This window comes from Pseudopodoces humilis, chromosome 3 (assembly GCF_049639895.1).
Source record: "Pseudopodoces humilis isolate 2021_Gansu_Grassland_sample_001 chromosome 3, ASM4963989v1, whole genome shotgun sequence".
Taxonomy (NCBI): Eukaryota; Metazoa; Chordata; class Aves; order Passeriformes; family Paridae; genus Pseudopodoces; species Pseudopodoces humilis.
In genome coordinates, this window is record NC_142202.1 from 68,103,779 (window position 1) to 68,118,366 (window position 14,588).

Below are 14,588 nucleotides of genomic sequence, written 5' to 3' on the forward strand. Positions count from 1 at the left end.
TTCACAAGACTGACATGCGTATTATTTTGAAGGAAGTCGTATCCATGTCTAAAAATAAATCTATGCCATTTCCCTGCTTGAATTTCCTGTAGAATACAGAGACCTAACCAAGTCATTCTCTTTGAAGGAAACATTTGAGATCATTAGCAACTTGCCTGCTGGGAGGTTCTCAAATCCAGATGTCTTTGTGGTAAATTTGCACAGAGCCTTTGATACCTATTTATCCCCTCATTTACAAACCACGTGCAACTCATAAAGTCAGCACTACACTAAGAGAGGCATGACTGGTGATTGCAATGCTTGCAATAGACAGACCTTGCATCAAAATGAGGTTTCGTTTTTAAGTGAAAAGTTAACTTCCAGGCACAGTTCTTAATTTTAAACATCTGAAAAATTAACATTCTCATTTTGGCCATTTTTCCAGGTCAGATGGTAATGCCTGGATATTCTCTGGACAAACTATCTCATCCACAGTAAGTGTCTAAATATTTGGCTCACTTCTGTAATGTATGTAAGTGAAGAATTATGTTGTTTTTATGAATCACCCCAGAATAAGTTCATCACCCCACATCATAGGTTTTGTTTCACTTCTGTGGCTGGCTTACTAAAGGCAGAGCACTTGTGTTACACCCTCTGACAGTCCCCACACACTTTGGCTGTTTCATATTTGGATGACCCCAGTTGCTTTAATTTTGGATAATTTCTTGAATCCCTTCAGCACCTGTCAGCTCTAGACCTTAAATATGCTATGGGTCTAGGGGTTTTGGTGGGGTTTCTTTTCATTTGATTGGTTTGGTTTCTTGGTTTTGAGGGGTTTGGAGGTTTGTTTTGTTTTGTTTTTTGTTTTTTCAGAGGGTTGGGGGCTTTTTTTTTGTTTTTCATTTTTTATTTGGTTTGGTTTGGTTTTGGGTTGTTTTTTTGTGGGGGGGGGAGGTTGGGGGTGTTTTGTTTGTTTGTTCATTGTCTGTTTGTCTGTTAGGGTTTTTTTCATTTGAGTTTTTTCCTAGAAGTTAAAATCTCTTGACTCATTTATATTCCATGATTCTAAGAAGATTTAAAACACAAAGGGACTGTCCACACAGTGCATCCTGCAGTGGGTCCCCATTCCTTTGGTTTCCTTTCCAGGCTCTTCTTGTTACATCTTCAAGTAGCATCTTGTTCATGGTCATTATAAGCTTGAGCAGCCCTTTGAAGGAAGTCACTTGCACCTCAGTTTGGTGGAAACTGGGGCTTACAAGACTAGAGAAGGTTACACGGGGTCTAATGGACCCCAGTAAGCCATGCAGAATAACTTTTATTAAAACATGTAAAATAATCTTCATGTTTTATTTGGTGATGATGTCTCTGATGGAGAATATCAACCAGTTTTGGGCACCGTCCTTTAAAAAAGACAGAAATTTAAAAATGAGGGTGTAGGAAAAATGACTTGCTAGGAAGGGTTTAAGTTGATTGGTCTAGCAGGAAAAAAAAACCTAAGGAGAGACATTAAAAGCCTTTAAGGGCAAGACAGATGCAAAAAGGGAGAAAAGAAATTATTCATATGTTCTTTGGAGATAGGACAAGTGTAATGTATTTTGATTGCACCAAGAGAGACGAAGGGTTGGTGCGAGAGACAGCTTCCTCTAGTGATAAGGACAGTAAACAGTGGAAAAGATTGCCTAGGGAGGTTGTGGAATATCCATCACTCTTGGCTTGTAAAAGAAAATGTGACAGATGTGAGTTGGAATCATTCTGGTATAGCTGGAACTGCTTTGAGCAAGGACTGTGGACAAGTTTATTCCTCAAGGCAGTCTACCAGAGCTGTTTTTTTAATATTTGGTGATAATGTGCCTCATAGGCAGAGACAATTAAATATGTCCTATATATACATGTATATATATGTATATAATATAATACAATAAAAAAATAAAAAAAATCTCAAGAAAATAAGGAAGATAAAAAGGTCTTGGACATCACCAAGTTTTGGGGAGATAGAGGTGTGCTTTAGTCTTCAAAGAGTCCTCTGATCTGTTTTTGTTTTGCATAAAGTTAATATAAAAGATCACTTTGTAGGCAGCATTAAGAAGCCTGTTGACTTCAGAGAGGTCACTTAAGGGGATAAGTTGGGTGGGTACTGGAGTAATTTCAAATACTTCATCGAGTTTCTTGTATCCATCCCAGTGGTGGGCCTCATGAGAGGAAGTGCACATATTGCCTGGCCAAGCAAAGATTTGTGCTATAAAGTTCAGAATCCTTTTGGAAGAGATTCAAAACTAAACATAATTTAAAAAAAAAAAAAGAAAAATGAAAAGAAAAAGAAAAATAAAAAAAAAGAAAAAGAAAAAGAGAAAAAGGGAGGGAGGGAACAGGGGGAGGGGGTGGCACACAAAAATTCCAGTTCCAGGAAACTGAACTGAAGTTTAACAACCACATACAGTAAGGAAGAGAGAATTAAGCTGGCCATAAATGTTTATGATGTAAATATTAGAGGTCTGCTCACAGTGCATGTCATGAAGTCTCGGTTTACCGTGTTTCATGCTATGTACAAGGATTACAGATATCCTGGTGGGGGAGGAGTTTCCTGGGTTGTCTCTCTTCCCATGGAAGAAACAAGAAGAGTATGTGTTTCACAAAGTCATCTTTCAGAATTCCAGTTAACTTCCTCTTCTCCTTAAATCATCCAGTACTCTAATATAAGCCTCCTAAATGTTCACAGTTACTTCAGTAAAATCCAAAACCACATCCATCATATTAAGGTGCCTTCCCCAATAGCAACTCATTAACAGATCTTCCAAATTCTGACTTCACTGACACAGTATTTAATGAACTGTTGAGATTCAAAGCAGAATTCCAGTGATGGGGAAACTGAGGTCTAAAACAGCAAAGACATAAGATGACATATTTCCAAAAGCTTCACAGCCTTTACTTCTGTGAATATTCTCATCTGTGCTAGAATAAACTTGGAGCAACTCCACTAAATGTGGCAAAAACCCCAATAATTGCACATCAGCATAATCCCTCTGTGACATCATGATCAGTCCTGAAAGTGCTCTCATGAATTACCATTTAGATCGTACCTTTTTGAAAGCCTTTAGCAATAATAGAGAAGAAAACAACTTCAATAAAAGCACCTCACAGTTCTTCTCACTGCATAATGACATTTGATGAAAAGAGAAAATCTACATTATTTTTTGTTTATGAAGCTGATGTGGTTTCCAAATGCACACAGCAAAGCCAAAATACTTAATAAAGCATTTCCAAGATAAATGTTGCTAGTTTCAGGATATTTTATGATAAGTGTCTAAGTAGATGAAAAAATGGCATTTGAGAGGTTATGAGTACATTACACACAAAGAAGAAAATGATTGCTTAAAATGACATAATAGTTTTGATAGTCAAGATTTTCAAGTTATGGGAAGTGGACTTGTAACAGCAATTAATGCTTCCCTTTCCTCTCCAAAACACTCAGACCTGTGACAAATACAAAGTTCATTCAGAAGCAAAAAAAACCTCAGAGAAACTCCCCTCTCTGTCCTGATATAAGTGTAAGCTTTAAACTTACATATCACTAACTGGAATGGTCTGTACTTCTTTAAATAACTTTAAATTAAACTTTTGATCAGGATTTATGGACCACTTGAGTCTCATAAACAGTATGTAAATTAGTAATATATATTTTTTCAGCTGGAATGCTGGAGAAGATGGAGCTTCCAACAAGTATTAATTTCTTGGATTTTTTCACTTGAAACAGAAAATTACATTTTTTCCATTCAGTACAAAGCAAAAGCATAATACTCAAACATACCTAATATAAAGCCTAAAACTGCCAAGTTTGCATGACAAAAATAAAGGTGGGGGGTAGTGGTCGGGGAAAGTGGGAGAAAGAGAATGACTTTGGAGCTAAATGACAGCAGTTGGTGAAGATGAATGAAGAAAATTGAATTCTCTGTGTTTGTATTGTGTGGATTAATTTACAGAGCCTGAATGTCTTTGAATGCCCTTACTATGGATACATGAATACTTTTCATCAAGAAAAACACCCTTGGTGAAGAATAAAGAAATTACTAGATTTCAATACTCCTAAACTCTGTATGAAAACCCCACGCTGAATAAGAACAAAAATCACAGATTCTTATAAACAAGTACAATCAGTCACGGTTATGTAAACATGAGTATATATTCAATTTGTAAGCACATATTTAAAGGAAATATGGTAAAATCATTTTCAGAATAAGACATATTATAATGAACAAAATCATAGCACAAAGGGGGAATTTTTTTCTCAGGAGAAAGTCATTACAATAGAGGGCTGCCAGAATGGGCTGCATTGGACTGAGGGCTCACCACAGAGCCACATTTCTCTTTCTTGGCCACCAGTGAGGATGCTAACACTGGCATACTTTTCTCTGGCAGCAGTCCCACTAGTGTAGAAGCGAGGATAGCTAATTCCATATATGCTTACTCTTGGGGTTTTGTTTTGGTTTTTTTTCTTTATTTGGCCCTGTGAAGCACAGTCCAGGTGGCCAGGACAGCTCACTCATATGTATTTTAACACTGAACAGAGGATGTTCAGGTAATGAGAAAAGGTCTCTATAGGGCAAGGGACTCTTTGGTCCCTTTCTTCTTTTATTTGCTATCCGTCATGTTTCCTGGGATCCTCTAAATTTGTACCTAAGCCTCATATTACTGTTCTAGGTCATGAATTGGTCAAGTTCCTCACAGCTACTTCCTCCACTCCCTTTGCTCTTATGTGAATGTTTTGATACAAAATGTAAGTATAGTTTCTAGATATGATAAAACCTCAAGTGGTACTTATTAGACATTTTTGAGCATCTCACCTAACGGATCACTCTTGAAAACTGTTTCCAACATTTTATTTGTAACTTCATGCCTCTATTAATTAAAAAGAAATTCCATACTACAACACTTTCACTTCCTTCCTTGCAAATTTGACGCTGTTCTGCAATTGTCCTAGCACAGATCATATCACTGTCAATAGCTGATCCTTAGACTGGAAAATGCAACATTAAATATGCAATCTAATGCCAGCCACCACATTTGTTGACTGCAGTTCCAAGACAGCTTTGCTCTTTGGTGTGCAAGTTGGTGTGACTGCCAGTAAGCTAGAGGGGTTTGTGATTCTACAAAGGCTCCTCTGTGCCAGCAGTGGGAGCATGGAGTAAGCCCAGTGAGCATGCTGGAGTGAGGGCTACCACGGGAATACTGACTGGCTCTGGAGGCATGAGAGAGCTGGTGGAGGAATGGTAGGTACCTCTTCTTCTCTGCTTCTTCCCCTTTTAGTTTTACCTAGGCCAGCCCTCCAGTCTGCCTTTTTTTTCCAAGAGGGTCTTGTTTAGCAACTCTGCTTGCTTTTACAGGTGGATCTGCTCCGAAGACTACACAGTTAAAATGCCTGAACTTGCCAGATGCCAAAAGTCTTGCTCAGAATTGCATGATTTGAGGCATACAAAGCACCCTAGCAGAAATCTTTGCCTTGCTTCCCAAAACATGCATGAAATTAGCAAATTTGTTGAGAAAACTGGCATCACAATGATGTCTTCCCATTCCAGAAGAGCTCATGTGATGCTAACTGGTGGGGCTCTGCAGTGTGCTGCACTGCACAGTGATAAGTGATAATGACCTTAGTTTGTAGGGTCATTAATGCTGATTAGATCTTGAGCATCTGCACTTCAAAAATATTTGGGACAGGACAAAAGTATTGTGCCAGAAACAGCTCAAAACAATAGGCCAGACCAGAACAAGGGGGAGAAGCCACAAATTGCTGATTTTCTGGGTGTTTGGGATTAGCTCTAGTTTTTTCAGTGACAATATTTAACAGTACTGGTTTTGCAGAGAAAACCATCCACAACAATTCATGAGAACACTGTGAGTAAAGTATACATTATATATGTTCTGATATAAAATACTAGTTTTAGCCAACTGATACTGTTTCTTTACATCCATGAGACGTGCTCTTAGTGAAGTCCATTGTTTTTCCCACTGTGCTGACATTAAACTCCCTTAAAATTCCCTGGGTAATTACAATGAGTGTTCATAGAGCTGAGAATCTGGCCCATCTGACTCCAAGCATCTGTGAAGTGTGAAGCACAAACCTCTGAAAATTAGATTGTTTTGTCAAAAAATCATCTTAAACTTTAAATATTCCAGAAGCAAGAGATGTCAAAATAAATTTTGCACACCTCAAAGCAGAACAAAATAACAGGCTCCAAAGAGTAAAGAGAGATTCCTGGCTTGTGCTTTAAGTGCTCCCTTCTCTAAATTTAAATAACAAAAATATTTTTAAAAGTATGAATCTCTTGGGCACTGTCATATTATGTCACCAAATAATTCATTAAGGAATGTTAGCTCTACCTCTGCTGTTTGAAGTGCCAGAGGTTTCTTTGCCCGAAAGGGCCTGCTACTCCCAAGGACAGAGGGGAGAAGAGGGTTCTCTTTGTATTTTTCTTTCAGAGCACAATGGATTAAAAACAAAACACAGCCAATCCTAAATAATGAGATAGTGAGGAAACTCATTCTAAAGGATTCCAGAGTGCTGTAATAGTATGTCACCATCCATAGTAGAACAATGCTTTGTTCCCTCCCTGTGCACAAATTGCTTGATTGCTTTCACTGCCACAGTCTGTTTCCTAATATTTGGCATGACATTTCCTGCTTTTAGCCTTGGGCTTATATGGGTTTGATCCAGCCTTCCCTGAAATTAATGGAAAGACTGCTACATACTTCAGTGTCCCTCTTCCTCTTGCTGGGGCCTGTTGGCTGCACCAATGATTTCTCTTGCTTTCATTTTGGCTGGCCTTCAAGTGTTCCAAAACATCATGCCTCTTGTTCTGTACACATGCACAGACGGAAAGAGGGAGAGACAAGATAAAAAATCCCTTTGCCCCATGTGGTGGCCAAGGGGCATGGAATGGTTCACGTGGAAGCAGTGTAGGGAACAAAGTGGGCTCCCTGTCCCAGGCAGCCCTCGGCAGGTGCCCCAGCCTTCCCCAGCTGCTCCCACTCTACTGAAACTGCCAGTACCAGCAAAGCCAAGAGTTACTGCAACTCTCTAGCTTTGTCAAACACTACATGTTGAGTTTTTTGAGGTCCTTAGACACAATCCCATGCCTGGTCCTGGTATAATGCCTCCCACTTGGGTGATTTGTCTTGCAACATTAAAATTTCTCAAAAAATGAGTGTGAATACTGTTCCTTGTTTACATGTTAAGATAGCACTTAATTATCTCTAGAGATAATCTCTCTTTGAGTGATCTGCTTGCTTGACTGCAAACACTCTGGGTTTGTGAAGCATTGTAAAGAGTCAGGTGTATACTTTCCAGGTGCTCACTACCAAAATACATATCAAGCTATTCTCCCACTGAGGACCAACAGCCTTGCACTGCTGGTAGTGGGGTATTTAGTAATTGTGGGCTGATACTTTCTTGTCTGGCTTTATCAATATAAAGTTCTTGGAGGATTGTAGTTTGCCCACATTGGCAGGCTTTGGCCCATAAGTATTTCTCTTTCATCCTATTTCTTGCTCTCACTACCACTTCTGTTTGATGGGGTAAAGTACCAAAGGTATATATTCATCTTGACAGCAAGCATTTTCACCAGGCTTAACACTTTGTGTAGGGAACGTTACTATATTCAGGGATGGTTTGGCATATTTTCCTTTTAGCATCTTGCTTTTATAGGTCTGTGGCACTTTTATGTGGTGATTAAGCTTTGTCATCATAGCATGAAGGTGACATAGGACTCCTCTTCCAAGGTAAATCATCTGAACAGAGTGGCCTAAGTCAGGGCTGTTATCTGAAAGCACGAGGCTGTGGGTACCAGGCCTGCTGAAATGATTCCTGCTGTGGTCAGTGCAGTGTCTGACAGTCATCTGCTTCCTGTCAGACTGAAAGACAGTCCACAGTATGTGCACAGACAGGGAGGCATGAGCAGCCAAAGCAATTTCAGGGTCTCAGGTAGGTCAACTCATTTAGGCAGTAGTGAAAAATAATCTGTGGTGTGAGTGGGAGGGCATCACCAAGATTTAACTTTTTCTGAGGCACCTGTAACTATGTCTACACCACTAAATACAGGAGGATCAAGGACTGATTCCTGGTCTCAGTTTTCAAATGAAACACAGTAGATCATGCCTACTAATCTGCAGGGTAGTTACTTGAAGAAACTTAAGTTTTAATCATCCAAGAGAAGTCAGGAATGACAATTAAACAGTGTGGACAATGTGCTACCAATACTCCAATTCATTCCCACACTCTCCCTTATTTAGAGCACAGGCAAACAAAATGCTATGTACATTTCATCAGCTTTGGGTTGGTTTGGCACATACCCACATGAACCCCAACCATTTACCAGGTCTTTGATATCCCTGGCCATGTCTGCCAAACAGTGACATCTCCAGGTTTTTGGAGACACACTTCAGTTTCAGAAGGTGCTCTGAGGAAGCGCCTGTGATCTGAATGCTGTGAGCCAAATGCCTTTATCTATGATGCTCTATCTTGCATGCCCAGACTGCCTCAAAAATTCAAGTACTCTGTGCATGTGGGTGGGAGTTGTCCTTTGGCATATGCCAAGTTCCACAAAATTATAGATATGAGCACTTGTTTCATATGGTTTGTTGTCAGCTTCCTTTCAGATGCTTCTTTGACAATGGTAAATAATTGGCTTGATTTCTTTCTGTGCCTTTCTCTTACCCACTTTTCTAGCAATTTGAGGATCTCATATCTTGGTTCATCTGCTGTGCTTTCATGACCAGAAAATTGTCAGCTATGTATATCTAATTCCCACTTTTTGTTGTGTACCTCAAAATTGTAGCACTGCAGTTTCAGCATCATGGAGAGTCACAAGCAATGACTCTTTTAAAATGCTCTCTAGTTATTTAGTGTCATTTTCTACTTCAGTTGCTTTACACCCTCAAACCTAATGGTGAAACAACTTACATCAAACATGATTGCTAGACATTTCTACTTCCTTTGGGTGTCTTTTGGTTCTGTGGTGACAATGAACTCAGTCAAAAAGCTACCAGTGTCTTCCACTGTAGGAACTGGTACTCCAAACTACAACTCACTAGCATCACACCGTGCTGTTACTTTTTCATACAGCCTATTTTGAGACAGGATAAATTATTATCTGTTTTCTGGTGGTATGTGATGGTTATTTGTGGTCACCATTTCTGTGGTGGTTTTTTTTCCTTTTTTTCAGAATTCAGCAGCTGTTCGATGGTGAGGAAATAGTATAATGTCTGCTAATTTTAAAAAAACAACAAACTATTATTAAAGCCATTTAGAAATTATCTTTAGATGCAGCTTTGCTGCTTTTACCTCTTTGGCACATAATCCTAAGGAGATCAGCAAATGCATGTGAATGACATGGTAGAAAAGCACCGTTTTCTGTGGTTACAGTCAAATTTTATTCTACTTACTGAACTCTACCAAACCAGTTGTGGCCAGCAGAAGGTTGTGAGATACATGCTGCTCCCAGGAGATTCAGCTAATCCCACTTCTGTTGTTGACAGGGATTACTCACTTCTTCTGCAGACAGGAGCCTGAATGTCATTGCCAACTTTCTTTATCTAGATGAGGTCCATAATGTTGCAGAGGAGCCATTTGGCTTACCTGGGTGCTTTTAACATTGCCACTGTTGGCCATGAAGCACTGGGAATCATCCCTCTTTTCCAAAGCAAGTAACCCTCATCCAGGAAGGTATTTAGTCATGAACTCCAGCTGCCTTGTCCTGGCTGCAGTGCTTTCTGAGCTTTTCCTCATCCAGCGGGGATGGGGAAAGAAGAAGCACACTTACACACATGCTTCAGGGACACCCAAAAGGCACTTTTGGGAAAAGGAAGCTTGATTACCAGCCAACCCTTCTAAGTTCCCAAATGAAATAAACACTGAAGTGAAGTGAAGCATGGGTATCTGAAAAGAAAGAACATCCTGCTGTTCCTGGTAGGAAAAGTGTGTAAGAGAAGGGTGAAGCAAAACAGCACACAGTCATTGTGATCTGTGTAAGAGAAGAAGCTTATCCCACCTGACTTGGTACAGACATTCACACAGTGACACCCATGACAGCCCTGTTGACCTCGCCTTCAAGGGACTCAGTAATGCTGTCAGTTTGAATTTTATACCATCCTACCACCATTACAGTACTTTGGTTGACTGAGTTTTTCTCTCAAACAAGACTGAAATCTTATCGCTTCACATATTTCCTACTACCCTACTGCTTGTTTTGCATTTGATTTCCTGAGGGGTTTTTTCATTTTCCATCATTGGGTTTTATTTTGGAACAGGTTTTTTGATGCTACCTTGTATTCATATCATTAGGTTTTTTGTGGTTTACAGCATCATTTCTGTTTCCATTTCTTTTCTGTTCTTTTCACCACATTAATACCATGTGTCTGCAAAACCTGATTCTTGGTCTCACTTCCCATCTGCCTGACAATGTTATTTCGTATTATCAGTACATTTAATCTCAACGACTCCTCTTTCCATGATTACTGCATACAAAATCTTTGTGCAGGGAGACCTTTATTATTCCTCAGATTATTCATTTTTCCCTTTTAATTTTGTCTAGATTTTACATCTGTGCATTTGGGTTTTTGCACTCATATGGATACCTTTCTGTGTTTTTTCTCTTCTACTAGTGCATTAACAGTTCTGGGTCTGGCTCATCTTAAATCTTGCATTTACAAGGGAAACTGTTCCTCACCCTTGCATGCAGCTCCGGGTTTTGGAGGCTTGTTGAGGAACAATCTTATATTTTCAGGTTTGATAATCATGGGAGCTTTGAACAGTTCAGCAAAATGGTCATCCGTTCCAGACTAAGCAGATACCCTTTTTGGGTAGAAACAATCTTTAAAAGTTTTTAGTTCTGCACTTGGGTGAAGACAGGTTAGTGCTGACACATCTGTTCAGCACGTGGCTGCACATTTCAGAGAGCATTGTGGCCACATTTACTTTGTTCCTCCTTCTGCCTGGCTTCACTACATTCTATGTCTATTTTCCAGTGCAGCTAGGGACTGTCCAAATGATGAGCATGGTCATCTGTATACAGGCTGCTATGGCACAGTGCCACAATTATTGGTTTTTCTTTAGCTGAAGGATCCAGAATTCATCCCTAATGACAGATGCAATTGCAATTGCCAAGCAATAAAGACTCCCAGTTAGAAAATAAGCTAAGGAGGACAGGTTCACTTTGACATTGTCAACAAAACAGTCTGTTCAAAATACTACAAGAGGTGAGAACGATGCAAAAAGAGGGCAGTGGCATTCAAACCTGCAGCTCCACAACAGCATTCCGTGGTGCTGCCAATGTGATGACAGCAAGGTGAAGGCTGCCTTGTGGGAGGTTTGTACTGAATCACATCCATTTGCAGGTGCCAGCAGACACAGTGTGGGTAAAGAGCACGATGAGCACACTGCTGGCTTGGACAGGTTTTCCTTGGAGACAACACCAGCGGAAGAGGCTCTGATTAATAGGCTGAAAGCAAATGCAAATCTTATTAATGCTTACTTGGAATCCAGTCCACAAGGCAGCATCTCATTAGAAAGAGGGTTACTGTCAGTAAAAGAGTGCATCAAGGCTGTTGGTGTGTGATAGGGACAAACAGACGGGGAACTAGAGAGAACACAGCCTCTATGAGCATGAGTAGAAAGGGGCAGATTTGGGAAAGAAGGCACGTAAGACAATCTGTGAGAAGCTCAGCCCCTACCCCAAATTGTGAGAACATCCATCAGCACTCCACTGTCAGCAGATAGTTGGAAACTATGTACTTTGTACATTCCTAATAGTTGTTCCAGGCAGACAAGGCCAACCCACTGCTTCTGAGTGGTAACTACAGCCTCCAGGAGGAGGAGTGGAGGCAACCAAAGGTTTCTCCCAACCCTCTAACAAGCTCATTAGCATATGCCTTTGTTAATGATATACATGGAACCGGTCTACTTCCAGCTGACAGATCTCTTGGCTATTTTACCATTAGGAAAAAAAACAAAAAACAAACAAACCAAGCAAACTGGGAAATCACATCCAAAAATAGATGAAAAGAACATGAGAAGTGGAAGGTCAGGAGTTCAACAGTTGGGTAGTGCCAGAACTGGGACAGTTTACATAACCTTGCTGTAGCCTCCCTGAGTGCATGCAGCAGTTAGTCACAGGAATATGAATCGGTTTTTTGAGAGGATCCTGACTCATTTGGTGACGTAATGGCCAAAAGGATTAGAGAGAAAAATAGAAATATGCCTCTCCTCACATTCAGGAGATGGCACTGTGCAAAAATTCAGCCCCACAATGGAAAGAGTATTAGTAATTTTCTTCATGCTTCTGCAGTACAGCCTGCCCAGAATATTTAGAATTCTTCACAAATAGTAATTAATCTTCAGGCTGCACAAGAAAGAAGACATTTCCATCCCCATCTTGTACACTGGGGACAGAAGCACTATAGTCAAAGCACTCCCTTGGATAATCTGAGCCTCCTCATGGAGTCAGTTAGTTCTTAGCACCTGCTGACATTTTAGACCTGGAGATTGCTATGTTGGTTCTGTTACACAGCGTGGCTTGGAGACAGTGACAGACAAGAAACTGTTTACTTCTATTCTTTTGGCATTTGGAGGTATTTCTTTGAAAAGTCTAAACTTCTGGGAATCACAAAGCCCTGTGTGGGCCTATTTCCTGGAAATATATCTGCAGTTTATCAGTGCATCTACTATGGTGTTGGTGTCTGCAAGTAAATGAAGAAAGTGGCATTTAAGAATAAACTTGGGTTTTATTCTACTGTAGGAAGCCAGCCTTCCCAGCATTCCTCTGATGCTCAGGAGAGGGCTAGTGCTGACAGAAGGAGGAGGACAATGGCACATCTTTAAAGTATATTATCTGTTCATCATCTCTACAAAATTATGTGATGTAATATACACACTGCCTCCTGTATCTTTGAAAATATACTATCTCAAGAATAGAACTGCTATAATTCTAGGCTGGATTATAAGTGCAACAAATTACTGTTGTCCCCAGTGTTCCTATCTCACAGGCTCCTCACTGTCATTTTGAAAATATTTTTTACTGAAAGTCAATACCTTTTACCAACTTTCACAGAGAATTTTAAATGTTTATTTGAGTACATAAAATAAAAGTAAGAATTTTTTTCTCACTTGAGTAGGATGTGACTTGTAATAAATCTGGAAGTTATGAAAAATGTCTTTAATATTTTTATGCTATTTCTCGAATTCCTAAGGTTGTCCTATGTCTGTGTTTTCCCCCGTGTCAGTGTGTAGCCACAGAGAGTGCAAACACATCTGGAACTTATAAACACAGAAATTTAAGCTTTAGACAATGCATGGTGCCATTTGAAGATGCTATTCTTACAGTTTAACACCTGCTTTGCTGGCTTTGGAAAACCTCTGCGTAGTGTCTGAGGAAACACCTCTTCCAATTTGTTTTTTGGGATATTCTAAGACAGTTAGAAAAGCAGGCTTCTATGAATGTAAATGTTCAAGATTAGACCCTCTACAGCAACAAGGAAGGCTTCTTCTGTTTATTTCTTAAAGATATAAGGTGATGATGTTTCTTCTGTCTACTTGCTCTCACAAATAATCTACCTAATACACAAATGCCAAAGTGCTCTTTTCCTATCCCTGCCAATACCCTTCCTTCAGCTTCTGTGTATTAATGTGACTATTGCTGATGAGCATGATGAAGAGCTCAGCACAAACCTTCCCTTTTTGCTTCCAGGTTGCTGTTCACACCTCATGTTGTTGTCCCCAGGGAGGCAGACCTGCCACCTCAGCCTTCCCTGGCAGTAATCACCTGTGAGTCAGCAAGACCCATTTAGCACTCCCCAGTTGAAGCATCTCCTGAAAATATAGTGGGATGTTTGAGGCAAATACTGTCAGCCTCCTAAAATACTGTAGGCAAGTTCAGATCTGTTCCGCCCCCCCCCCCCCCCCCCACTACCCACTACTCTGTAATTATTTATAATATGCTATACATGACAGGCTGGTAAAATACACCCAGCCAAAACCAAAATGAATGTAAGTGTTGCCAAGTTAGCAATGTAAAAAAGGGAGGAAGTGTAAGACAGAAGATAAAATGGTGAAGCAGATTAGTGACCTATCAGTCTGTGACTAGTGTATTGGTTTGAGTGAAGAATTTGAGCATGACGTTTGTTTATCCTTATGAAAGGTAATCGCAATCACTACATTTGTTATTTAAAAAAAAAAAAAAAAGAAAAAAAAATAAAGACATGGTAACATTTAATACTTTGGGGATCTTTAAAAATACAGGTTCCTTAGGATCTGACATTTACAAATTATGGCTCAGAAGAATCCAGCAAATAATTCTGATGGTTATTCCTGAGAGCCAGCCTAGTTTTACCAAGAGTGGTTTGACACAACCAAGGAAACTGATGTCCTGCCCTGTTCTACAAAAGAGCTGCTTTTATATCTCTTTGCTATTAAGGCGTGAGCATTTTTGCTTCTCAAAATATTACCTTCCATTGAAAACTGTGGATATTATTTATTCTTTACACATTCATGATAGCTGTTTCTGACTTCTTGCCCACTGACAAGCCCAAAAGACACTTGTGTGTCATTTTGTGATTGTTATCTTGTA